The following is a 25,238-nucleotide window of genomic DNA, read 5'->3' on the forward strand; positions in this document are numbered from 1 at the left end:
GGTGCTATAGATTTTATACCTTGAGTATTTGAAAAATGGTAGAAAGCTTGCTATAGTCAATACTGTTTCTTTTGCATAATTAGTCCTTTGAAGAATTATGATCTAAAATTATAATTATCATAAGTATGCTGAATTAGTCATTTTTAAAGCCATGATTATTTTATCTGTGTGAAAATGTATTCATTGTCTTTCCAAAATATTGGTAGATCTTGATCCAGCATAAGAAGTAGCTATTCAGTTAAACTATTTCTACTTTTGTTTCTTGGTAGGAGAGCTGTATTCTGCCTGTTTATAAGGAACATTTGGCTAATAAGTGTCTTTACAGTGCATTCATTATAACCTAGTAGCACTACTTCAGACATCGATGATGGCTTCTCCTATGCCAAAAATAAGTTAAATACCAAGAGGCATATTTGCTGTGAGTTTAAGAAAAGTGTTACAAAATGTATAGACTTAAACAAGTTATTAGAATTATTCAGCTAATTTAGATTGTGGAGTTCAAATTTTTGTCCATCCTGCTTTTAACCTACCTGTGGAGCACATCCAATCCCCAACATACCTGTCTAGAACCTACTTTCTTTTAATTTACTATGAGAAATATCACTTGAGGTTCAGTCTATTTTTCTGTCTCTCTTTTTGAAGATTTACTTATTTGAAAGGCCGAGTTAGAGAGAGAGATCGATCTTCCATCTGCTGGTGCACTCCCCAAATGGCCACAATAGCGAGGCTGGAGCCAGGAGCCGGGAACTCTATCCTGGTCTTCAACGTGGACTGCAGGAAACCAGGCACTTGGGTCTTCATCTGCTGCCTTCCCAGGCACACATTAGCAGGAAGCTGCATTGGAAGTGGAGCAGCTGGGTCTGGAACCAGCACTCTGATATGGGATGCCAACATGGCAAGCAGCTCTTTACCCCACTGTGCTACAGTGTTAACCCTTCAGTCTGCTTCTCTAACAACATGGTTGTCATGACATGAGGGCACTGGTGTTTCCGTGCAGTCATTTGGGATGTGAACCATTGAATGGAAGCTTGCTTGCTTGCTTGCTCTCTTGCTCTCTTGCCTCCCCCTCCTTTGTTCCTTTCTCTCTCATTCTGTCCATAGAAATAAGCAAATCTTAAAAAGTATAGAGAGGGATATGATTGTGTATGTGTGTTTTAAACACATTGGCAATGTTAAAAGATGTTCATAACTGAAAACCCCACACTCATTTGAATGGAAAATGGGCATTTGAGGAGTGAACTTTAACTGATACGGACTTGTTTAGTTTTGTTTGTTTGTTTGTTTGTTTTAAAGATTTATTTGAAAGGCAGAGTTAGAAGGGAAAACCACAGATAAAGGAGATCTTCCATCTTCTGGTTCAGTCCCCAAATGGCTGTGACAGTTGAGGCTGGATCAGGTCAAAGCAAGGAGCTTGAAACTCCATCTGCATCTCCTAGGTGGGTGGCAGGGGCCCGGGCACTGAGACCATCATCCACTGTTTTCTCAGGCGCATTAGGCAGTTGGATTGAAGTAGGGCAGCTGAGACTTGAACCAGAACATATGGGATGCCAGCGTTGCAGGTGACGGATTAACTCTCTGTGTTGTGATCCTTGTTCCAAGTCTTTATCCAACTTAGTGTGAATATTACTTTGTTTTACTGAAGAACTATTAACTCACTAGATGTGTTTTTATAATATTTGACATTTTCACCATATTACCTTTCTAAAGTCTAAAAAATTCTGTTTAGAAACATTTGAGAGGCTGTTGTGGTGCGGTGGGTAGCCTGTGCCACTGGCATCCCATAGGGGTGCCTGTTTGTGTCCCGGCTGCTTCACTTCACTTTCCAGCTGTCTGCTAATGGCCTGGGAAAAGCAGCAGAACGTGGCCCAAGTATTTGGCCACTGTCACCCATGTGGGCGACCAGGTGAAGCTCCTGGCTTTGGCCTGGTCCAGCCCTGGCCATTGTGGCCATCTAGGGAGTGAACCAGTGGATGGAAGAGCACTCTCTCTTTCTCAGTCTTTCACTCTAACTCTTTCAAGTAAAAATAAATAGTAAATCTTTAAAAAAAAAAAAAAACCTAACCCCTAGGCTTTTTAACAGATGAGAAAAGCTCCCTTCCACTGGTTCACTCTCAGATGCCCACAACAGCTGCAGCTGGGTCACGCTGAAACCATGAGCTCAGAAATGTGGGTTGCAGGGACCAAAGTACTGAATTCATACCTGATGCCCCCCACAGTCTGTATTAGCAGGAAACTGGAATCTGGAGTTTAGGCAGGCATTGAATCCAGGTACTCCATATAGAATATAGACATCCTAAGCAGCATCTTAAAAGTGCTAGGCCGCTGGCACCGCGGCTCACTAGGCTAATCCTCCGCCTTGCGGCGCTGGCACACCGGGTTCTAGTTCTGGTCGGGGTGCCAGATTCTTTCCCGGTTGCCCCTCTTCCAGGCCAGCTCTCTGCTGTGGCCAGGGAGTGCAGTGGAGGATGGCCCAAGTGCTTGGGCCCTGTACCCCATGGGAGACCAGGATAAGTACCTGGCTCCTGCCATCGGATCAGTGCGGTGCGCCGGCCATTGGAGGGTGAACCAACGGAAAAGGAAGACGTTTCTCTCTGTCTCTCTCTCTCACTGTCCACTGTGCCTGTCACACACACACACACACACACACACACACACACAAAAAGTGCTAGGCCAAATTCTGCTGTACTCTGACCCCAAGGCTTTTAGATGAAGAATTGTGGGCAGTGGAAGATAAACTAATTTTTAAAAGATTTTTATTTATTTCTTTAAGATGCAAAGTTAGAGACAGACAGGTCTTCTGTCTGCTGGTTTACTCTCCAAATGGCTGCAACAGCCAGAGCTGAGCCCATCTGGCTGCTTTGAAGCCAGGAGCTGGGCGCTCCTTCTGGATATCCCATGCTGGTGCAGGAGCCCAGGCACTTGGACCATTGTCCACTGCTTTCCCAGGCCATAAGCCGAGAGCTGGATTGGAAGAGAGTAGTCGGAACATGAACCGGTACCCATATGGTATGTCAGCACTGCAGGCAGAGGCTTAGCCTACTATGCCACAGTGCCAACCCCAGATAAACTAACTTTTTAAATTATTTATTTATTTGAGAGAGCATTTGCTTCCATCTCTTGGTTCACTCTTCAAATGCCAGCAATGATCAGGACTTGGCTGCGTTGAAGCCAGGAGCGAATAACTCAGTGCAGGTTTCCTACATGAGACAAGAACCCAATTGCTTGAATGATCACCACTGTCTCCGGGAGACAACAACAGGAAGGTAGAGTCAGGAGCCTTCTTCCGTTGCTTTCTCAGGCATATTAGCTGGGAACTGGATCAGAGGTGGAACATCTGTGACATGAATCTGCACCTGTATGGGATGCCAGCATCACAGGCAGCTCTTTATCCGCTATGCCACAGTGCCACCCACCCCGCCCCACCTCATGATTTTTTTTTTATTTGAAAAGCATCCACTGGTTCACTCATCACATGGTCCCAATGGCCAGGGCTAGGCCAGGCTGAAGCTAGGAGCCCAGAACTCAATCTGGGCTTCTCACATGGGTAGCAGGGATCCTAGTGTTTGAGCCACCAGTTGCTGCTCATAGGCTGTGCATTAGCAGGAAGCTGGAATTGGAAGTGCAGTTGGGACTTGAGCAACCGAGAAGCTCAAATATGGAATACAAACTTCCGAAGTGAAGATTTAAAACACTGCGCCAAACACTTAGCTAAATATTTTTTATAGGAAAGAACAGGGTAAGAATTTGGATAGGCTGGCGCCGCGGCTCACTAAGCTAATCCTCCGCCTTGCAGCGCCGGCACACCAGGTTCTAGTCCCGGTCGGGGCGCCGGATTCTGTCCCGGTTGTTCCTCTTCCAGTCCAGCTCTCTGCTGTGGCCAGGGAGTGCAGTGGAGGATGGCCCAAGTGCTTGGGCCCTGCACCCCATGGGAGACCAGGAGAAGCACCTGGCTCCTGCCTTCGGATCAGCGCGGTGCGCCGGCCGCATTGTGCCGGCCGCGGCAGCCATTGGAGGGTGAACCAATGGTAAAAAGAAGACCTTTCTCTCTGTCTCTCTCTCTCTCACTGTCCACTCTGCCTGTCAAAAAATAAATAAATAAAAAATAATAAAAAAAAAGAATTTGGATAAATAATTATTGTCTAGACTGCTAAAAATTTTGTTTTTGGAAAACACCATTCTTTTCAGTTCAGGCAGTGTGGTAAAAAGCTTTCAAATTCTAGACAATTTGAAGGAGAGTGTTGCCCTCTGTCCACAATAAAACCTAAATAGGGGCAGGCATTGTGTGCTGGGTTAAGCTACCACATGGGTTGCCCACATCCCACATTGGAGTGCCTGGTTTGAGTCCCAGCTACGTTATGCTTCCAGTCTAGCTTTCTGCTGATGCTCCTGGAAGGCAGTGGAGGATGGCTCAGGTAATTGGTTCCCTGCCACCTTTCTGGGAGACCTGGATGGAGTTCCTGGCTCCTGGCTTGAGCATGACCTAGCATTCTCGTTTGCTGCCTGTCCTCTGTCACTCTGCCTTTCAAATAAAGAAATAAGACTTTTTAAAAAAAGGATCTGAATAATGACAAATGTTCACTGAATACTTACCACTCTAATCTCTTTCTTTGCAGTATTTGATTTAATCTCTATACCAATCCTGTTGAAGGTTGTTACCTTTACCTGATAGAATAGGGAACAGTAGTAGAAGGGCCAAAGCACATGATGGCTAAGATTCCCTCTCATATAGTGTAGCTCTGAACTGACTTTTTACTCTGTTGCAACTTTTAACTAAAATTAAATTCTAGTAGAGCCCTTTACTTTGGGTTATCTACATGGGACTTGCCTATGTAATGAGTATTTCTGATTTTATTGAATAGATGCTGTGTACTCAAAAGACATATGTTCAGAGTGGGATTCGATTTTGAAATCCAAGTGTGTGATATTTGTGTTTTGGTGATTGACTGAGGTGGAGCAGAACCACCTGGAGATCTCTTAGCACATGTCAGCTGGGGGTTCTCGTTCGGCATAGAGGTTAAGATGAAGCTAGGGGAGGAGGGCAGCGCGGTGCTGAGACATAGTGGGCTAAGCTTCCGCCTGCAGTGCATCCCATATAGCTCCCAGTTCCCAGCGGCTCCACTTCTCATTTAGCTCCCTTTAACAGCCTAGGAAAGCCATGGAAGATGGCCCAAGTGCTTGGGCCCCTGCACCCGTGTGGGAGACCGCAAAGAAGCTCCTGGCTTCGGATCAGCCTAGTTCTGGCCATTGTGGCCATTTAGGGAGTGAACCAGTGAATACAAGGTCAATCTTTTTTTTTTTTTTTTTTTTTTTTTTGACGGAGTTATAGATAGAGAAAAGTCTTCCTTCCGTTGGTTCACTCCCCAAATGGCCGCTAAGGCTGGCGCTGTGCTGATCCAAAGCCAGGAGCCAGGTGCTTCTTCCTGGTCTCTCATGCGGGTGCAGGGTCCCAAGCACTTGGGCCATCTTCCACTGCCCTCCCGGGCAACAGCAGAGAGCTGGACTGGAAGAGGAGCAACCGGGACCATATGTGATGCCCATACGGGATGCCGGTGCCACAGGCGGAGGATTAACCAAGTTTGCCACAGCAGCAGCCCCGCAAGATCAGTCTTTCTCTTTGCCTCTGACTTCTCTGTAACTTTGCTTCTCAAATAAATAAATAAATCTTTAAAAAAAAAAATGCAGCTTGGGACACCTGCATCTCACATCACCTTGCCTGAGTTTGAATCCCAGTTCCATTTCTGTTTTAGCTTCCCGGTAATGTTCACCCTGGGGAGCAGCAAGTGGTTGGGTTTCTGCCATCCACATGGGAGATTTAGATTGAGTTCCTGGTTCCTGGCTTTGGCCTGGCCCAGTTCTGGCTGTTGTGGACATTTGAGGAGGGAACTAGTTGTCTAGATCTTTGTCTGTCTCTTTCTCCCCCTCTCCCTCTCCCTCCCTCCCTTTCTCTTCCTTTCACAAAAGAGAGCAAGCGAGCATATGTGTCTGCTGAGCCCTTCCAGAATCTGTGGATTCGATAAGAGTTTGCATATGATTACACCTCCCACCAGGAACTACAGTAAATAATCCTGATTATTACAAGGTAAGATACGGTGACAGTTCTAGGCCCCCTGAATTTATTTATTTGAAAGAATTACACAGAGCGGGGAGGAGGATAGAGAATTTCCATTTGCTGGTTCACTCCCCAAATGGCCTCAACGGCTTGGGCTTGGCCAGGCCAAAGCCAGGAGCTGCTTCTGGGTCTCCCTTGTGGGTGGCAGGGCCCCAAACATTTGGACAGTCTTCCGCTGCTTTTCCCAGGTGCATTAGCAGGGAGAGGATCAGAAGTCGAGCAGCTGGGACAAGAACTGGCACCCATATGGGAGGCTGGCATCACAGGCAGTGGCTTAACTCGCTATGCCACAATGCTGGCCCTGACTCTTCTCTTCTACTAGAATATAAGAAAGAAATACTACAGGAAAAATATGATTGTTAAACTGGGAAAACCTTAATTACACAAAAAACACTATTATACTCAGGTAATCTTGAATCTGTTCCAATTTATAGGAAAAAATTATTTGCAATCTGTAATGCTTTAATCATTAATAACATTCTTTTCAATCCTTCATAATCCCTTCATTCTGGCAGAAAATTGCTCTCTAGAATATTTCAAAGACACTATTCTCAAGGTCTTTTTTCATGGTGATAAGATATTCAGTGTTGCCCCTCCTCCCATGTTTTTTCTTTTCTTTTTTTTTTTTCCAAGATGTATTTATTTATTTATTAGAGGCAGAGGCAGAGAGAGAGAGAGATCTTCCATCCACTGGGTCACTCCCCAAATGGCCGCAACGGCTCGAGCTGAGCCCATCCAGAGCCAGGAGCCAGGAGCTTCTTCCAGGTCCCCCATGTGGGTGCAGGGGCCCAAGGAGTTGGACCATCTTCCAGTGGTATCCCAGGCCATAGCAGAGAACTGGATCGGAAATGGAGCTGCTGGGGCTCAAACCAGTGCCCATAGGGATGCCAGCACTGCAGGCAGCAGCTTTACTCGCTGGCCCCCATGTTTTTCTTTCATATTCATATATGAATGTAGGGACTGCGGAGTTTTATGCTTAGGTGGTTCCATACTTGCAGTTCTTGTTTGGAGAGAAGTAACTTCCTGTTTGAATAATGAAACCAAAGGCCATTTCAGAGAAGAAGGGAAGTAACTTAAAGGAAGTAATTTGAAAACTAGTGCCTATTCTTAGTAAGTTGAGCTTTTGAAAGTTTCCTTCCAAAAATTTAGACAATTAACTCTTAAATGCCAGCACATTTTATCCATTGGCTTAGGAAGACTAAGTATGCTGCCCTTAATTCACTGAATGTAGGCTTCTATTCAGTGTTTTTTTTTTTTTTTTTAAGATTTACTTATTTATTTGAAAGATCGAGCTAGAGAGAGCCAGAGACAGAGAAATTGATTGATCTTCCATTTGCTGGTTCACTTTCCAAATGGCTACAGTGAGTAGGTCTGGGCCAACCTGAAGCCAGGAACCCAGGAGCTGCTTCTGGGTCTCCCATGTTGTTAGCAGGGGCCCAAGCACTTGGGCCGCCTTCTATTACTTTGCCAGGCCCATTAGCAGGAGGCTGAATTGGAAATAAAGCAGCCACCACATGAACCCCTTACCCTGCTATGCTGTAACACTGGTCTCATGTTCACTGCTATTTTTGATCTGCTAGGCAGGGCATAGAAAAATGAAGATAGGGTCTGTTATACTAGAGCTTATAGATGATAGTATCCACCACTTAAACATTAGTTCTTTGATGCTACGAATTTTGTATCCAAATGCTTTCATTTAATATTTACCATTATATGAGGGAAGAGAGCATTCTTTTCCCTATTGGGACAGATGGGGAAGTAGAGAGGCACAGAGGGATTAAGAAAATTGCCCAAAGTAATACAGCAGCTTTGAAACCGGAGTGCCTGGCTCCAGAGCCTTAATGCCTTCTCTAACAGAACAGAGAGTGAAATAATTCAAGCTAACATAGTCATTTAAGAAACAGGACTGAATAGACCAAATACTCTAGGAATTCAGGAATGAAAAAAATCTTGTGCAGCAGTAGCCAGGAAGGCCTTTGTTGGGAAGGATGCCACTCTTGACCTTCAAGGAGGTAGAAGGGAGTGTTATAAGTAGTGGGAATCACCCTTGGTTTGAACACAGATAATATATGTGTTTAAAGATTTTATTTGAGAGGTGGAGTTATAGACAGTGAGAGGGAGAGACAGAGAGAGGGGTCTTCCTTCTGTTGGTTCACTCTCCAAAAATGGCTGCAATGGCTGGAACTGTGCCGATCTGAAACCAGGAACCAGGGGCTTTTTCCGGTTCTCCCATGCAGGTGCAGAGGCCCAAGGACTTGGGCCGTCTTCTACAGCTCTCCCAGGCCATAGCAGAGAACTGGATTGGAAGTGGAGCAACTGGGACTAGAACCGGTGCCCATATGGGATGCTAGCGCCGCAGGCAGAGGGTTAACTTACTGTGCCACAGCGCTGGCCCCTATATTTTCAATTTTGTTATCTGTATTGAAAACGTAATAGTTTCATTTCATAAATTTAGACAGTGCAAGATGATACATGGACACTGGAGAAAATTATAGTGAGAGTTCTTGTGTATTCTTTCAGTGCGTCTGTGTACCAGTGTTCATCGTTCTTCAGTAAATTCTGTGTACCTCTGCCAAGCCCTGCTGCATGTCATCCCACTGTTATACAATGGTCTAACAGTGGGTGACATGCTTAGCACTTCACTACACTCTTTGCATTAATAATCCTGTCTCAGATCATTAAAAAATTTTTTTGGTTACATAATTAACCATTGTATGGGTGTATTATAAGATATTTATTCTTCAAAAGGAGCATGTGGTTTGTTTATAAGTATTGTACAATTGCATACTATTTTAATTATACTGTTTTATACTTAAGTATGTAAGTATACTATAAGTATTATACTATTATAAGTATTTGTAAAGTGAGTGTTCTGGCATACTAATATTTGCATCCATGTGTAACTGCGTTTGTAGGATGAATTCTTGTAAATGTAATTACTACTTCCAGTGGTGTTTGTGGTTTTTATTTTGTTCATTGTTGCCAGTTGCACTGCAAAGAAGTTATTCCCTACAATAATAAAAATGCTTTTTTTTTTCTTGGCTAAATCCTTTTACTACTCATATCCTGAAATTCTTCAGCCCCAATGGGTCTTGAAATCATTGGTTGTACTAACTTTTCAGTGCCCCTCACATTCAGTTTATCATTACAGTTACCCCCATATATATTCTCAACTCTTTTTCCCCTTTTATCTTATCTGATTAAATCTAACTCTTGATTCTGAACTCTTAATTCCGAACCTGTAACAGTATGGTAAGAGAAGGGGAAATAATGCACTGCGCTCATTTTTAATTCAGCACCTCTAACCTCAAAGGTGGCCCTTAGCACTGTCCAGAATTCTAAGATTCCTTAGTTTATTCTGTTTTTAGGACATTATAGCACCACTTCCATCCAACCTTATTCCCCTTCCCAGTCTCACTATCAGCTGATCATATTTGAAACAATGGAAACAACTGGAAGTTTGCCCCTCTGTCTACTCATAAAACCTACATTTGGCTGACTGTCCTACCTTCTCTTGTATTGTGGACCAGTCGTTTGGGAGTCCATAATCCTATCCAGGGTTGGCCCTGGCACTTGGGTGCTAAATTGCATATCCCTCTTACTACAAAATACTGTTCTGGCAATTCTTCCCTCTTCTCCATCATCATCAGCTGCCTCTGCTGCTGTTGCTGCTGCTGCTTTTAAAGATTCATTTGTTTATTTGAAAGGCAGAGTTAGAGAGATCTTCCACCTGGTGGTTCACTGCCCCAAATGGCTGCAGCCTCCAATACTGGGCCAGGCTGAACCCAGGAGTCTGGAACTCCATCCAGGTCTCCCAGATGGGTGGCAGGGGCCCAAGCAGGTAGACCATCCTTTTGCCGTTTTCCCAGGCACATTAACAGAGAGCTGGATCAGAATTGGAATAATGGGGACTTGAACCTGCACTCGTGGGATGCAGGTGGCAGTTTAACCTGCTGGACACAAAGCTGTCCCCTGCACCATCAACTTCAGCATTCAGCCCATTGGCCGGGGTTTAACAACCCCACTTACTTGTAATGGGTACTGGAAAATTGGATCTTTATGAAGTGACAGTCGTGTGACCAGTAAAGGAAAAGATAGGCATTGAATATTTGTTTTCGAATGCTTTTATCACCCCAAAAAGAAGCTCTGTGCTGTAGAGCTGTCATATGTAAATCTCATCACCACCCTCAGCTTATATAGTCACTAATATATTTTCCACCTCTCTAGATTTGCCTATCCCAAACATTTCATATAAATGGAATTATAATATTTTGGTTTTTGTGACCTTTCACTTAAATTAGGTTTTCAAGGTTTATCTATGTTGTAATATGTATTCTCCCCCCTTTTGCAGCTTTCTTTTTTTGAAAATTTATTTATTTATTTGAAAGATAGAGTTAAAAACAGAGAGGGAAATTCAGAGAGAGAGATCCTCTATCTGCTGATTCACTCCCCGAATGGCCACAATGGCAGAGGCAGGCTGATCAGAAAGCTAGGTGCCAGGAGCTTCTTCACTTTCTCATGCCAATAGCAGGGAGCTGGATTGGAAGTGGAGCAGCCGGGACTTGAACGCGCCGCACGCAGAGCCTTAGCCTACTTCGCCTTTCCTAACTTAAAAAGAGCATTTTATATCCCGCTATCTCAGTGTGCACATCTCCTCAGTCCACTGCAAACTACCCCTCCCTGCAGCTAGAAGAAAGGATATTCTGTTGCTGGAAGTCACCTGATTGGTCATTCTATGTACTTCTTGCTAATCTTACAGTCTAGACCTTATCAGATCTTCTGCGACTAGTCTCTACAAACATCTCTGGCTTCTTCATAACCACTTCTTTCCTGTTGCTAACAGTCTCTGTGGCTAGATCACACACGCACCAACCCCGTTTCATGCACCTGAATGGTATGGTATTTTTACCTGGATTAACAGTTAGCCTTGGTGCTAACCCTCCATAGGTTGTGCCCATTCTGTTCTGTTATGCTTCTTCCTCTGCCTGGGCACTCTTATACCCTCACTGTGGTCTTCTTATCTTGTCCAGTTCACTTCCCAGTCACCTTTTATGTAGCTGCCCAGGTCCCTTTTGTAATAACAGATAAAATCATGCCAGTTCAGTTGCTCTCCCTTCCTTAGAGTAGAATTCAATGTAACCATCACCCATCTTTCCAGCCTCATTTTTCTAGTTCCTCTCTAAATTCTTAGACTTATTTGATCATTTCCTCACCTTGGAAAATATTCTTGCCACCATTCTTTCTTTTTTAAGATCTATTTATTTGAAAAGCAGAATTAGAGGGAGAGCATCTTCCATCTGCCAGTTCACATCCAAATGGCTGCAGCAGCCAAGGCTGGACCATGCCAAAGCCAGGAACCAAGAGCTTCATCTGGGTCTTCCATGTATTTGGGCCATCTTCCACTGCTTTCCCAGATGCATTAGCAGGGAGCTGCATCAGAAGTGGAGCAGCCAGGACTTGAACTGACGCCTATATGATATGTCAGTGCCGCAGGCGGCAGCATAACCACTGTTCCACAGTGCCACAGCCCTGAGAGAGTTTTTAGACACATCCAAAATACCTGTGAAAGAGGACAAGGCTCCATCTCAGAGCTTTTGTCAGAAAGACTGAGACTGTGGCCTCATCCCGGGCAGAAGGCCCAGGCCACACTTAGCAGAAGCGGCTGCTGGTGAGCCACCACTCTTTTCATCTTTTTCCAGGGACTTGTCCTCCAGATCCAAGTCATGTCACCTTCTCTGAAGCCCTCTGTAAGAATTAATTACTCTTCTTATTCCTAAGAGTGTCTTCGGCCCATAGAAGACCAGTGGTTTGTGATTCTGTAAAGGAGATAAGAATTGAGCTAAGGCCACAAGGTCTGGTGAAGGAGATAATTTGTATGCTACAGTCATGGGTGAAGAGTGACTAACTGGAGAGGAAGTATGAAGGATGGATGGAAATGCTTACTAGAATTTATCTTTGAAAGACCTGGGTGGGGGCCAGCGTTGTGGCTTAACAGGTTGAGCCACCCCTGGTAGTGCCAGTTTAAGCCCTGGCTGCTCACTTCCATCCAGCTTCCTGCTAGTGCACCTGGGAAAACAGCGGAGAATGGCCCAAGTCCTTGGGACCACAGCACCAACTTAGGAGACACATGTGAAGCCTCTGGCTCCTGTCTTCGGCCTGGCCCATTCCCAGCCATGGCTGTCATTTGGGGAGTGAACCGGCAAATGAAAAATCTCTGTCTTCTCTCTCTGTCTTTCTGTGACTCTGAATTTCAAAATAAATAAATTAATCTTTAAAAAAAAATAGACCTGGGTGGACATTTATCCTAGTGGTTAGGACACCAGTTTAGATGCCCACATCCTATCTGAATACATGGGCTCAGTTCTGAGTCCAGGTCCAGATCTTGACTCCAGCTCCCCACTGATACAGAACCCTGGAGGCAGCCGTGAAGGTTCAAGTGAGTGGGTACCTGCCACCTATGTGGAAGGTCTTTTTCGAGTTCCCAGCTTTGGCCCAGCCCAGCCCCCGTTGTCGTATTTGATGTTTTTGGTGAACCTTTTGTTTAAAAATTTTTCCTTTTTTTAAAGTTTTTTTTTTTTTTTTTTTTTTTTTTTTTTTTTTTTTTTGACAGGCAGAGTGGACAGTGAGAGAGAGAGACAGAGAGAAAGGTCTTCCTTTGCCGTTGGTTCACCCTCCAATGGCCGCCGCGGTCGGCGCGCTGCGGCCGGCGCACTGCGCTGATCCGATGGCAGGAGCCAGGAGCCAGGTGCTTTTCCTGGTCTCCCATGGGGTGCAGGGCCCAAGCACCTGGGCCATCCTCCACTGCACTCCCTGGCCACAGCAGAGGGCTGGCCTGGAAGAGGGGCAACCGGGACAGAATCCGGCGCCCCGACCGGGACTAGAACCCGGTGTGCCGGCGCCGCTAGGCGGAGGATTAGCCTAGTGAGCCGCGGCGCCGGCCCTCCTTTTTTTAAAGTTTTTAAAATTTATTTGAAAGGCAGAGGTAGAGGTCTTTCATCCTCTAGTTCACTCCCCAGATTACTATAGTGGCCTGAGCCGGGAGACTAGGACTCCATCCAGGGTCTCCTGTGTTGGTGGCAGGAGCCCAAGCACTCGGACTGTCTTCTACTACTTTCCCAGGCACATTAACAGGGAGCTAGATAGAAGTGGAGAAGCCAGGGCTTGAACCACTGCTCATATGGGATGCCAGTATCCCAGGCTGGGGCTTAACCTGCCACACCATGATGCTGGCCCCTAGAAAAATCTCTTAACATGACATTATAGATATATATTTTTTGACAGATCTTTGTATCATGGATAGAAGCAGAACACTGAATTAGAATCCTGTTTATGTCAAATAGCCATGGAAGAATTTAGAGTAGCCCTATCTAATAGGCTTTCTGTAATGCTGGTGCCTGTAACAACCAGGGCTGGGCCAGGACGGAGCTGGGAGCCAGGAACTCATCTGGATCTCTCCTGTGAGTGGCAGGAACTCAGGTATTGGGGCCATCACTACTGCTTCCTAGGGTGCATATAAGCAGGAAGCTAAACTTGGAAGCAGAGCTGGAACTCGAACCCCAGTGTTGGATGTGGATATCTCAACGGGATTTTTCTTAATTAATTAATTTTTTATCTACTTGATAAAGATAGAGTGACAGAGAAATCTTCTGTTCACTGGTTTACACCCCAAATGCCCACAACAGTCAAGAGTTGGACCCGGCTGAAGCTAGGCACCCAGAACTCCACACAGGGGCCCAGGCACCTGAGCCATCATCTGCTGCCTCACAGGGTGCCCATTAGCTGTAATTAACAGCAGTGTGCACCATGGCAAGACAACAGGTGATGGCTGAAGGACTTGGGTCCCTGCCAACCAAATGGAATACCCAGGCTGAGAGTCTAGCTCCTAGCTTTGGCCAGGCTAAGCCTTATCTGGTCTGGTGCTTTGGAGAGTGAACCAGCAGATGGGAAATCTCTTTCTGTCTTTGTCTCTGTCTTTCAAATAAATACAAAAATAAATATGAATAATAAAAGTTTTACAATTGTGCAAGAAGTGATTTCCTGTCGTTTTTGACAGGTAAATAGCCTTAGAATGACTTTTAATTTTTTGAGAAATGGGGAAATGTTGATAATTAAAAAAAAAAAGATTTATTTATGTATTTGAAAGAGTTACATAGAGAGAAGGTGAGGTAGAGAGAGAGAGAGGTCTTCCATCTGCTGGTTTATTCCCCAAATGGGTGCCAATCTGAAGCCAGGAGCTTCCTCCGGGTCCCCCCACATGGGTGCAGGGGCCCAAGTACTTTGGGCCATCCTCTACTGCTTTCCTAGGCCATAGCAGAGAGCTGGATCAGAAGTTGAGTAGCTGGGACTTGGAACTGGTGCCCATATGGGATGCCGGCACTGCAGGTAGCAGCTTTACCTGCTACGCCACAGGGCTGGCCCCAAAACATTGATTCTTGAGGGCAGTTCTTTGTTTTTAAAGATTTGTATATTTATTTATTTACTAAAAGGCAGAGTTATATAGAGAGAAGGCAAGACAGAAAATCTTCATCCACTGCTTCATTCCCCAGATGGCCACAATAGCCAGGACTGGACCAGGCCAAAGACAGGAGCTTCATCTGGGTCTCCCAAGTGGGTGGTAAGGTCCAAGCACTTGGGCCCTCTTCTGATGATGCTTTCCCAGTTGTATTAACAGGGAGCTCAATCAGACTGGAGCATTTGGGACGTGAATTGGCACCCATATGGGATGCTGACCTTACAGGCAGTGGCTTAACCTGCTGTACTTCAATGCCAGCACCTAGAGGGGAGTTCTTGAAACCCAGAAGGTATCAGCTTGTGGATTTCTTTGTGATATAAGCCTAAATTTCTGAACACTGATTCTTTCCTTTCTTTTTAAAGATTTATTTATTTGAAAGGCAGCGTTACAGAGAGGGAGAGGCATCACTCCCCAGATGGCTGCAATGGCCAGAGGTGGACAGATCCGAAGCCAGGAGCCTGGAGCTTCTTCTGGGTCTCCCTTGCAGGTGCAAGAGCCCAAAGATTTGAGCCATCTTCTACTTTCCCAGGCCACAGCAGAGAGCTGGATCAGAAGTTGAGTAGCCGGGACTTGAACTGGTGCCCATATGGGATGCCAGCACTGCAGGTGGCAGCTTTACCTGCTACGCCACAGCACCAGTCCCAAGCATTGATTCTTGAATGGGATTTTCTGTCTGAGCATCCTTCTTAATTAAATTTTTAGCTTAATTGCTTAGTAAAGCCAACTTTGTAGACAGTTGCATAATTATTAATGGTTGTAGACAAATAATTCCTGTCTTTCAACTCCTGATTTGAGCTTCCAGCCAGTGCAGACCCTGGGGGGCAATGGTGATGGCTCGAGTAATTGGGTTCTTGCCACTTAAATGTAAGATGTGGATTTTTTTCCTGTTCCTGGCTCCAGGTCTGGCCATTGCAAGTGTTTGGAGAGTGAACCAGCAGATGAAAGCTCTCTGTCTCTCAGAAAAAAAAAAAAAAAAAAAGAAAGAAAGAAAGAGAAAAGAAAAGAAGAAAGAAAATTTCCTTAGAATCCTGAGCAGAGGATTAAACCATGATTTCTCCAGTATAACATAATATTTTACTTTCATTTTTATTTGAAAGAATGGTCCCTCTATGCACTGGTTAACTTCTCAAATACCTACAAATAAGCAGGGCTATGCCAGAAACCAGGAACTCTTATGTCTTCCATGTAGATAGAAGGGATTGAAGTACTTGAGCCATTCATCATCTACTGCCTTCCAGGGTGTGCATTAGCAGGAAGCTGGATCAGAAGTGGTAGAAGAGCCCAGATTTGAACCAGATGCTCTGATGTGGGGTGCTTCCATCTCAGTTTATGTCAGCCTCTAGGAAAAATGCCTGCCCCAACTTTTGTTACATCTGTTATTTTCTTAATTGCATTCACTGGCCTGACTAGTATCAGGGCTAGCTCTGTGGTACAGCAGGTTAAGCTGCCACCTGCAATGCTGCATTGCAAATGGGTGCTATTTCACATCACAGCTGCTCCACTTTCCATCCAGCTCCCTGCTAATGTCCCTGAGAAAGCAGTGGAAGATGACCCAAGTACTTGGACCCCTGCCACCCATGTGGGAAACCCAGATGGAGGTCCTGGCTTCTGTCTTCAGCTGACACAGTCCCAGCTGTTGTGGCCACTGGGGAGTAAACCAGCAGATGAAAGTTCTCGCTCCATCTCTTCCTCACCCTCTGCCTCTCTCCTCTCCTTCTTTCCCTCCCTTTCTTTGTAACTCTACCTTTCAAATAAATAAATATTTAAAATAACAACGACAAAAACAACAACAAACTATTTCAGGTAAGGGCAAGGTTAAATCTGATATGAGCTGATTGCCTGCAGACACTAGATGGACAGGCATCTGCTAACAAAGAGGAGGTGAAAGGCTCCTGTTTTATTAAACTGGTTTTCCCTGTCTTCTAAATCAGTGTACAAACTTGGGCCTGCTAATCATTTTTAGTAGTTTGAGGTCACTTCTCTTTTTCTGTAACTTTTATTCATTCTGATGGAATTCTGAGATAGATCAAAGCTCCTGAGACATAGTAAGAAGTATCATGACCTTTTTCAGCAAAGGAAGTCCATTAAGGACGTGTGGCTGGAAATAGATCCTGCCACACAAAGCTTATTCTAGAATAAATCTTTCTAGGATAAGCTAGGGCATCTGAGGAATAAGGCCAAGTAAAACTAGTAGGCTCTTTTTTTTACCCCTTTTGCCTTTTTTGTGGTTTTTTTTATTCAAGGGTTTTTTTTATTATTTGAATGCAAAACAATGAAAAGAGATCATTCATCTGCTGGTTTACTTCTCAAATGACTGCAAAAGCCACCTTTGGGTCAAGCCAAAGCCAGGAGCCAGTTTAATTCCGTCGCTGTCTTCCACTTGGTGGCAGAGGCCCAAGCGCTTGGGCCATCTTCCACTGGTTTCCCAGGCATATTAGGAACCTGGATCAGAAGCAAAGTAGTTGGGATCTGAACCAGCACTCTGATGTGGGATTGCCAGCATTGCAAGCAGCAATTTAACATACCATACCACAGCATCGCCCCCCTAGTAGGCTCTTCTTGGCAAGCAATTGAACAGCGCCTAACTTAATGTACAGATTATTATTTTTGAGTTTTGTGCAGAGAGGCCCCTTTCCCCATTACTGTCAGTCAGGCAGCCTCTAACCTACTCTGGATATTTTATCTATATGGAATGACTGGCTTCTTTTATTTAGTATATAGTATTTTTAAGATTCATTGATGTTAGAATGTGTCAGTACTTCATTTCTGTTCATTAATGTTCCTTGTATGGCTAGATATTTGACTTTAAAAGGATTATTTTGTTAATTTAAAACTGTTGAGTAAACTAATAGAAATATGGTACATTTAAGTTAATCATTAGTGCCAGGGATGGGCATTTGATCCAACAGTTAAATTGCCACTTGAGATACCCACATCTCATAGCAGAGTGTTTGGTTATAGTCCTGGCTCTTCAGCGTCCATATCTGCTTCCTGCTTAGTAACTGATGGGTTAAGTACTTGGGTCTTTACTCTTTACTAGTCACATGGGATCTCTGGATGGAGATTTGGGCTCTTGGCTTCAGCCTGGCCCAGCCCCATGTGTTGCAGGCATTTGGGGAATGAGCTAATAGATGGAACATCTCTCTCTGTTTGTCTGCCTTTCAAATAAAATCAAAAAAATTTTAAAATAATTATTTGTGCCTTGGGATATTTGCTTTTCATCAAATGAGCAGTTATTCAAATTTCCAATTCATTACTAAACTCTAAGCTAACTTCATTAAAGTTCCAGAGGCTTTCAGGAACCTGTCCAGGCGAGTGTGAGTCAACGTCATGGTCACACAGACGTGAGGAAATCACCTGAGGCTGCTGTGTGATACGGAAGGAACTGCACGTTAATATGATTGTGGTTTACCTGCTGAAGTGCCGTGCTGTAAACAAGGCGGGCAGGAGTGCAAATGGAGTCAGTTACACTTGGGAAACAAAGAAGTGTGAAGAGAGTTGGCCACTACTTTATTGTTCTTTCTTTTTTAAAAGATTTATTTGTTTATTTGAAAAATGGAGAGACAGAGAAGTCTTCCATCCACTTATTGGCCACAACAGCCAGAGCTGGGCCAATCCAAAGCCAGGAACCTGGACCTTCTTCTAGGTCTCTCATGTGGATGCAGGGACCCAAGCACTTGGGCCATCTTCTACTGCTTTCCCAGATGGATTAGTAGTGAGCTGGATCAGAAGTGGAGCTGCTAGGACTTGAACCAGCACCCTTATGGACTTTACCCACTTTGTCAGTGCTGGCCCCTATTAATTCTTTCTACAGTATAATTTCCTGAAGCCCAGAAAGCTGTAGCCCTTGCTTGACATCATCTGTTCCCCAATAAAGGTAAACAGACTTCAGATGGAACAGGCTTTCAGGACCTGTCCAGGCGAGTGAGAGTCAACATCATGGTCACACAGATGTGAGGAAATCACTGACTCACAGCAACTCAGACACACTTGACGTTTGCATTCTTTCCTCCTCTGTTACATATATGTGATGTTCTGAAAGGAATGTATGCAGAGACAACACAGAAGCTAGGAAGCTGATTAAACAGGTTAATTTGTTTATTTGAGAAATTGAGGGAGGGAGGTTGATGGGGGAGAACTTCCATCCACTAGTTCACTCGCTAAATGACCACAACAGGCAGGGCTGGGCTAAGCTGAAGCCAGGAGCCAGGAATTCCTTCCTGGTCTCCCTTGTGGGTGACAAGGGCCCAAACATTTGGGTCCTTGTCCACTGCCTTCCTGGGCACATTAACAAGAAGCTGAATCAGAAGTGGACTCAGACTGGCACTCTGTGGGATGCCGGAATTGCAGATAGCAGCTTAACCCACTGCACCACAATGCCCATCCTAACTTTTTTTTTAAACCCATGTAATCATATTGTATATAAAATATATTTTGATCAAATATATTAAAAACTCAGCTTGAGAAATAATTGAAACTGGTCAGTCACGCTCTTACAGTAATTATTTCACAGTGTCAGCAAGGCTTGCCTGGAAATGCAAAGGAGAAAACTACGCCACAGCTATTGGTTTGATTCTCTTGATATTAGGGGAAGACAGAAGAGGACAAGACATTGGAATATTGAGTAATATGGACTCGGTAACAGATTGTTTAGCTCATTGACCAGTTCTGCTTTTTACTATCTAGCTGTATAACCTTGCACAAATTAGGCTTTCAGGTAGTTCAGTTTCCTTGTCTGTAAAATGAGAATATTAAGACTTGTCTCAGGGCCAGTGCTGTGGCATAGTGGGTAAAGCCACCACCTGCAGTACCAGCATCCCATATGGACACCGGTTTGAGTCCCGGCTACTCCACTTCCAATCCAGCTCTGTGCTATGGCCTGGGAAAGCTGTGGAATATGGCCCAACTCCTTGGGTCCCTATAGCTGCATGGGAGACCTAGAAGAAGCTCTTGGCTTCGTATCAGCACAGTTCCAGCCGTTGTGGCCATCTGAGGAGTGAACCAGTGGATGGAAGATCTCTGTGCCTCTCTATAACTCTGCCTTTCAAATTTAAAAAAAAAAAAAAAAAAAGACATGTCTCATGAGACTCTCACAAGGATTAAGTATGTTAAATGTAGTAGAAAGTTTGTAACGGCATTAAATTTTTCTGGCATTTTCCCTGTTACCTTCAAAAAAGTTGTAGAAACAAGGGCATAGGAAACATTTTGACTACGGTCCACAGTGGGTAACATTAGCAGTGCCTTAAAAAAGCAAAGTGTAAAATTAACCAAAAAGTCCCCAAGAATCCACCCAAAGCAGAGCCTCAAACAAGAACTGTTTGCAGTATTAGAATAACTAGGTAGGAAAAAATAAAAACACTTACCGTGTCCCATCAGCAGATGAATGGATAAATATTATTCAGCCATTAAAAGGAAAGAAGGTTTTTTAAGATTTACTTATTTACTTCAAAGAGTTACACAGAGAGGAGAGAGAGTCTTCCATCTGATGTTTCACTCCCCAATTGACCGCAACAGCAGGAGCTGCGCCAGTCCAAAGCCGGGAGCCAGAGGAGCTTCTTCGAGGTCTCCCACGTGGGTGCAGGGGCCCAAGGACTTGGGCCATCTTCTACTGTTTTTCCAGGCCATAGCAGAGAGCTGGATTGGAAGTGGAGCAGCCGAGACCCAAACCGGTGCCCATATGGGATGCTGGCACTGCAAGTGGCGGCTTTACCTGTTATGCCGCAGTGCCAGCTCCCAAAATGTTATTATAGGGTGCATAGTTATATATTGAATCTTTTTAATGTTTATAAGGATCTGTTTTTGTCCAGTTTCTCCTCTCTTCCCTCCTTAATTTTTTTTTCTGCTTTAAAGGCAGAATGACAGGTTCACTCGCCAGGTGGCTACAACAGCCAGGGCTGGGTTAGGCCAAAACCAGGACCCCAGAACTGCATGCAGATCTCCTACGTGGGTGGCAGGGGCCGAATATTTGAGCCATCATCTGCTGCCTTCTGGGGTGCATTAGCAGGTAGCTGGATTGTAAGTGGAGGGGCTGGGACTCAAAGCACACTCTAGCATGAAATGTGGCCTTCAAGTGTCGACTTCACACAATGTACCACAGTGCCTACTCACCCCAATACACCCAATCTTGACATGAATTTGAGAGTATGAAAAAAGCAGAAAAGAGTTTATCGATCCTGTCATGATGTTAACAGATTGAATATAGCAAAAGGATTTTTTAAAAGCAGTAAACCCATCAGTGTCTGTGCCTTATATTATTTCAGAGAACCAAAATGAGCGAATCTATCTCTATTTTCTCATTTTTTAAACTTTATTTATTTGAGAGGCAGAAAGAGAGAGATTGTTCCCATTTGTTAACTTACCAAATGATCAGAACAGGCCTGGGCCAAAAATGGGGAGCCTGGAACTCAATCTAGGTCTTCCAGCTGGATGACAAGAACGCAGTTACTTGGGTCCTCACTACTGTCTCCCATGGTACACTTTAGTAGGGAACTAGAGTCAGGAACTGAAGGCAGATATCAAATCCAGAGACTGTACTATAAGATGCAGCATCTTAAGCCCTAAGCCAAATGCCCTACCCTGGTTTTTGTGGTCCCCCCCCATACATCCCCCATCAGCTTTAAATTTACTTAGTACTTACTACATGCCCACTAAGGTACTTGTTTTTTGTTTTATGGGGTTTTTTTTGGAGGGGGGGGACAGGCAGAGTTAGAGAGACAGAGAGAAAGGTCTTCCTTCTTCCTTCCGTTGGTTAACCCCCCAAGTGGCCGCCACAGCCAGTGCACTGCACCGATCCGAAGCCAGGAGCCAGGTGGTTCCTCCTGGTCTGCCATGTGGGTGTAGGGCCCAAGCGCTTGGGCCATCCTCCACTGCTTTCCCGGGCCACAGCAGAGAACTGGACTGGAAAAGGAGCAACCAGGACAGAATCCGCTGTCCCAACCGGGACTAGAACCTGGGGTGCTGCCACCACAGGCGGAGGATTAGCCTAATGAGCCACGGCACCGGCCTAAAGTGCTATATTTTACAGGTTCTACAAAAGAATTTAAGATACGATGTTTGCCCTGGGATGATTTGCAGTCTGATTGAAAGACAAAATGAAAATGCTAGACCTTCAGGTGTCTCCCACATCCATTGGGAATCCAAAGCCGAAACTGAGGGAGTGAGCAGTAGAGTGTAGTTAGTCAGCTGGGCTCAGTACAATACAGTGTTTTAAGAGTTATTTATTTGGGCCGGCACCGCCATAGCTCAATAGGCTAATCCTCCGCCTGCGGTGCTGGCACACCAGGTTCTAGTCCCGGTCGGGGCGATGGATTCTGTCCTGGTTGCTCCTCTTCCAGGCCAGCTCTCTGCTGTGGCCCGGGAGTGCAGTGGAGGATGGCCCAAGTGCTTGGGCCCTGCACCCGCCTAGGAGACCAGGAGAAGCACCTGGCTCCTGCCTTTGGATCAGCACGGTGCGCCGGCCGTAGCGCACCAGCTGCAGCGCCATTGGAGGGTGAACCAACAGAAAAGGAAGACCTTTCTCTCTCTCTCTCTCTCACTGTCCACTCTGCCTGTCAAAAAATAAATAAATAATAATAATAAAAGATTTATTTATTTGAAAGTCAGAGTTAGAGAGCAGGAGAGACAATGAGAGGGATGTTTCACTCACCAAATAGCCACAGTGGCCCTGGCAGGGCCAAGCCAAAGCCGGGAGCTTGAAATTCCATCTGAGTCTTGTACGTAGGTGGCTCAGTACGTAGGTGGCTGCTTTCCCAGGCACATTAGCAGGGAGCTGGATCAGAAGTGGAGCAACTGGGACACAAATCAGTAGTCATGGTATGCCAGTATTTCAGGCGGCAGCTTGACTTTCTGTAGCACAGTTACAGCCTCTAAGATTTATTTATTTGAAAGGCAGAGAAAGATCTTCCATCCTACTGGCCCACTCCCCATATATGCGCAGGGGCTGAGATTGGGCCAGGGTTAAACCAGTGGTCTGGAACTCCATCTGGGTCTCCCACATGGGTCGCACGGACCTGGTCCCAAGCCCAAGCACCATTGTCTGCTGCCTTCCTAGGCACATCACCAAGGAGCTGGATCTGAAGCAAAGCAGCTGGGATTTGAATAGTGCTCAGATACCGGATGCTGGTGTAGCATGTGGCTGCTTAACCTGCTATACCACACTAGCTAGCACCAATACAATACAATTTGGGTTGCATGTTTCTGTTGTTTAAAGAATTATATTAAGCACAAGTTTCCCATGTGGGTGGCAGGAATTTAATACTTGATTCTACTTCCTGACTCCCAGGGTCTGCCTTAGCAAGAAGCTGAAATCAGGAGTCATAACTGGGAGTTGAACCCCAGGCACTAAGGAGTGCAGACAACCAACATCTTAACTGTTAGGCCAAATGCCTACCTAGTATTATTTTCTTCACTGGTTTGTTTTGTCAGTTTTATCAAGTACATGTATATTTGAAAGGCAGAGAGAGAGAGACTGGTAGGCAAATAGAGACCTCCCATCTGGAGGTTTACCACCCAAATGCCCAGGACCCAGGAACACAGTCCAGGTCACATGGATATCATGGACCCAAGTACTTGAGTCATCACCTGCTTTTCCCAGGGTAATAATTAAGAGGAAGCTGAAATCAACACTGGAACAGGACTCAAACTCTGACACTGTGGTGTAAGATGCAAGTATCTTCAACTGCTGCGCCAAATGCCCTCCCAGCACTATTTTTTTTTTTTTTTTGAAAATGACCATAAATGGTAAAGGCTTACTTCTGGATTCTTGGTTGTATTTTGTTGGTACGTGTGTCTTTCCTTTTGCTATTACCACAACATCTTAATTACTATTGTTTTGTAGAAGTTTTGAGATCAGAAAGTGTGAGTTCTAAAAACTTTGTACTTTTTCAAAATTGTTTTTGTCCTACATTTATTGAATTTACATAGAATTTTCTAGGCAGCTTGTTGATTTCTACAAAGAAGTCAGCTGATATTTTGATAGGGGTTTGAGTGTTATATACTTTTGTTTTTATAACTAAGTATTCTCTTTGATACTATTATAAATGAAACTTTTTTGGGAGGCATAGAGAGATTCATAGAGTGCTTACCTGCTGGTTTATTCACCAGATATTCACAAAGACCCCTGCTGGGCCTGAAGCTGGGGGCCAGGAGCTCTATCCAGGTCTCTCCCACGAGTGGCAGAACCCAGTTACTTGAACCCGTGACCTCTACCTCCCAGAGCCAGGAACCAGAGCCATGTATCAAATACAGCCACTCTGATATGGACATGGGGTACTTTAACCACTAGGCCAAACACCTGTCTGAAATTGTTTCTTAATTTCATTTTCAGATTATTCCTTGCAAGGGCATAGTAATAAAGTTGAGGGACAGCAGACATTGTGGCTCAGTGGGTTAAGCCACCACTTGGAATGTCCATATTACACAGTGGAGTACCTGACTCAAATCCCAGCTACTCTGCTTCTGATCCAGCTTCCTACTAATGTGTCTAGGAGGCAGCAAGTGATGGCCCAAGGACTTGGGTCTCTGCCACTCATGTGGGAAACCTGGATAGAGTTTCTGCCTCCTGGCTTCAGCCTGGCCCAGTCCCATTGTTGTGGATGTTTGGGGGAGTAAACCATCAAGTGGGAGATACCTGTCTCTGTCAGTCTACTTGTAAACTAATTAATTGATTAAAGAAATATACAGCAGGGCCAGCATTGGCTTAACAAGTAAAGCTGCTGCCTGCAATGCTGGCATCCCATATGGGTGCTGGTTCAGTTCTCAGCTGCTCCACCAGCAATCCAGCTCCCTACAAATGGCCTGGGAAAAGCAACAGAATATGGCCCAAGTACTTGGGTCCCTGCCACCCATGAGGGAGACCTGGAAGAAGCTCCTGGCTCTGGCCTGACCCAGATCTAGAAAAGATTGATTTGAGTCACAGAGAAGGGAGTGAGAGATCTTCCATCCCTGATTCACTCTCCAAATGGCCACAATAGCCAGGGTTAGGCCAGGCAGAAACCAGGAGCCTGCAAATTCCATTCAGGTCTCTCATGTGGGTGGCAGGGGCCCAAGCACTTTGACCATCTTCTCCTTTCCCAGGTGCATTAGCAAGGAGCTGGTTCAGCAGTGGAGCAGCCAGGACTTGAATCTGCCTTCATATGGGACATGGGTATTGCAGGCAGTAACTTAAGCTGCTTTTTCATAGCACTGGCCCCTAAATAAATAAATCTTTAAAAACAAAGAAAAAGAAATACTGTTGACTTTGAGTGTTGATCTTACATTCTGCCATCTTGCTGAATGGATCTGTTGTAATAGTTTCCTAATCAATTCCAAAGGATTCGCCACATACAGGATTATGTCATGGGCTCGCTTTTCTTACCTAATTCCCAATATTGTGTTGGATAGATGTGGCAAAAACAGATATCCTTGTGGATCTTTGAGGGAAGGCTTTCAATTATTAACCGTGCAGTATAATGTTAGTTAGGAGGTTTTGGTGTATAGCCTTTTGGTTCCAAGTGGAAGAGTGAACTAGAATTAATTTGGGTATGCAAATAGAAGCTTCTGTCCCATGGTGAAAAAATGTGTCATAGCCTGAAGCTATTCATGGCTTCTTGTTCATTGCAGATAAAACCGTTTGTTTTA

General features: G+C 44.8%; 1 protein-coding gene across 3 annotated transcripts in view; it reads left to right on the plus strand.

Moving 5' to 3' along the window:
* Positions 1-25,238, plus strand: part of RHOA (ras homolog family member A) — a 57,697-nt gene that overhangs the window by 20,488 nt on the left and 11,971 nt on the right. The window contains exon 3 of one of the 3 annotated variants that reach the window (XM_070050832.1): positions 5,962-6,079. The exons of the other annotated variants lie outside the window; for them this stretch is intronic. The gene's annotated coding sequence lies outside the window, so the exon portion shown is untranslated. The remainder of the gene's footprint in view (positions 1-5,961; positions 6,080-25,238) is intronic. 3 annotated transcript variants of the gene reach the window in all.

The sequence above is a fragment of the Oryctolagus cuniculus genome, chromosome 10, assembly GCF_964237555.1.
Source record: "Oryctolagus cuniculus chromosome 10, mOryCun1.1, whole genome shotgun sequence".
NCBI classification, from domain to species: Eukaryota; Metazoa; Chordata; class Mammalia; order Lagomorpha; family Leporidae; genus Oryctolagus; species Oryctolagus cuniculus.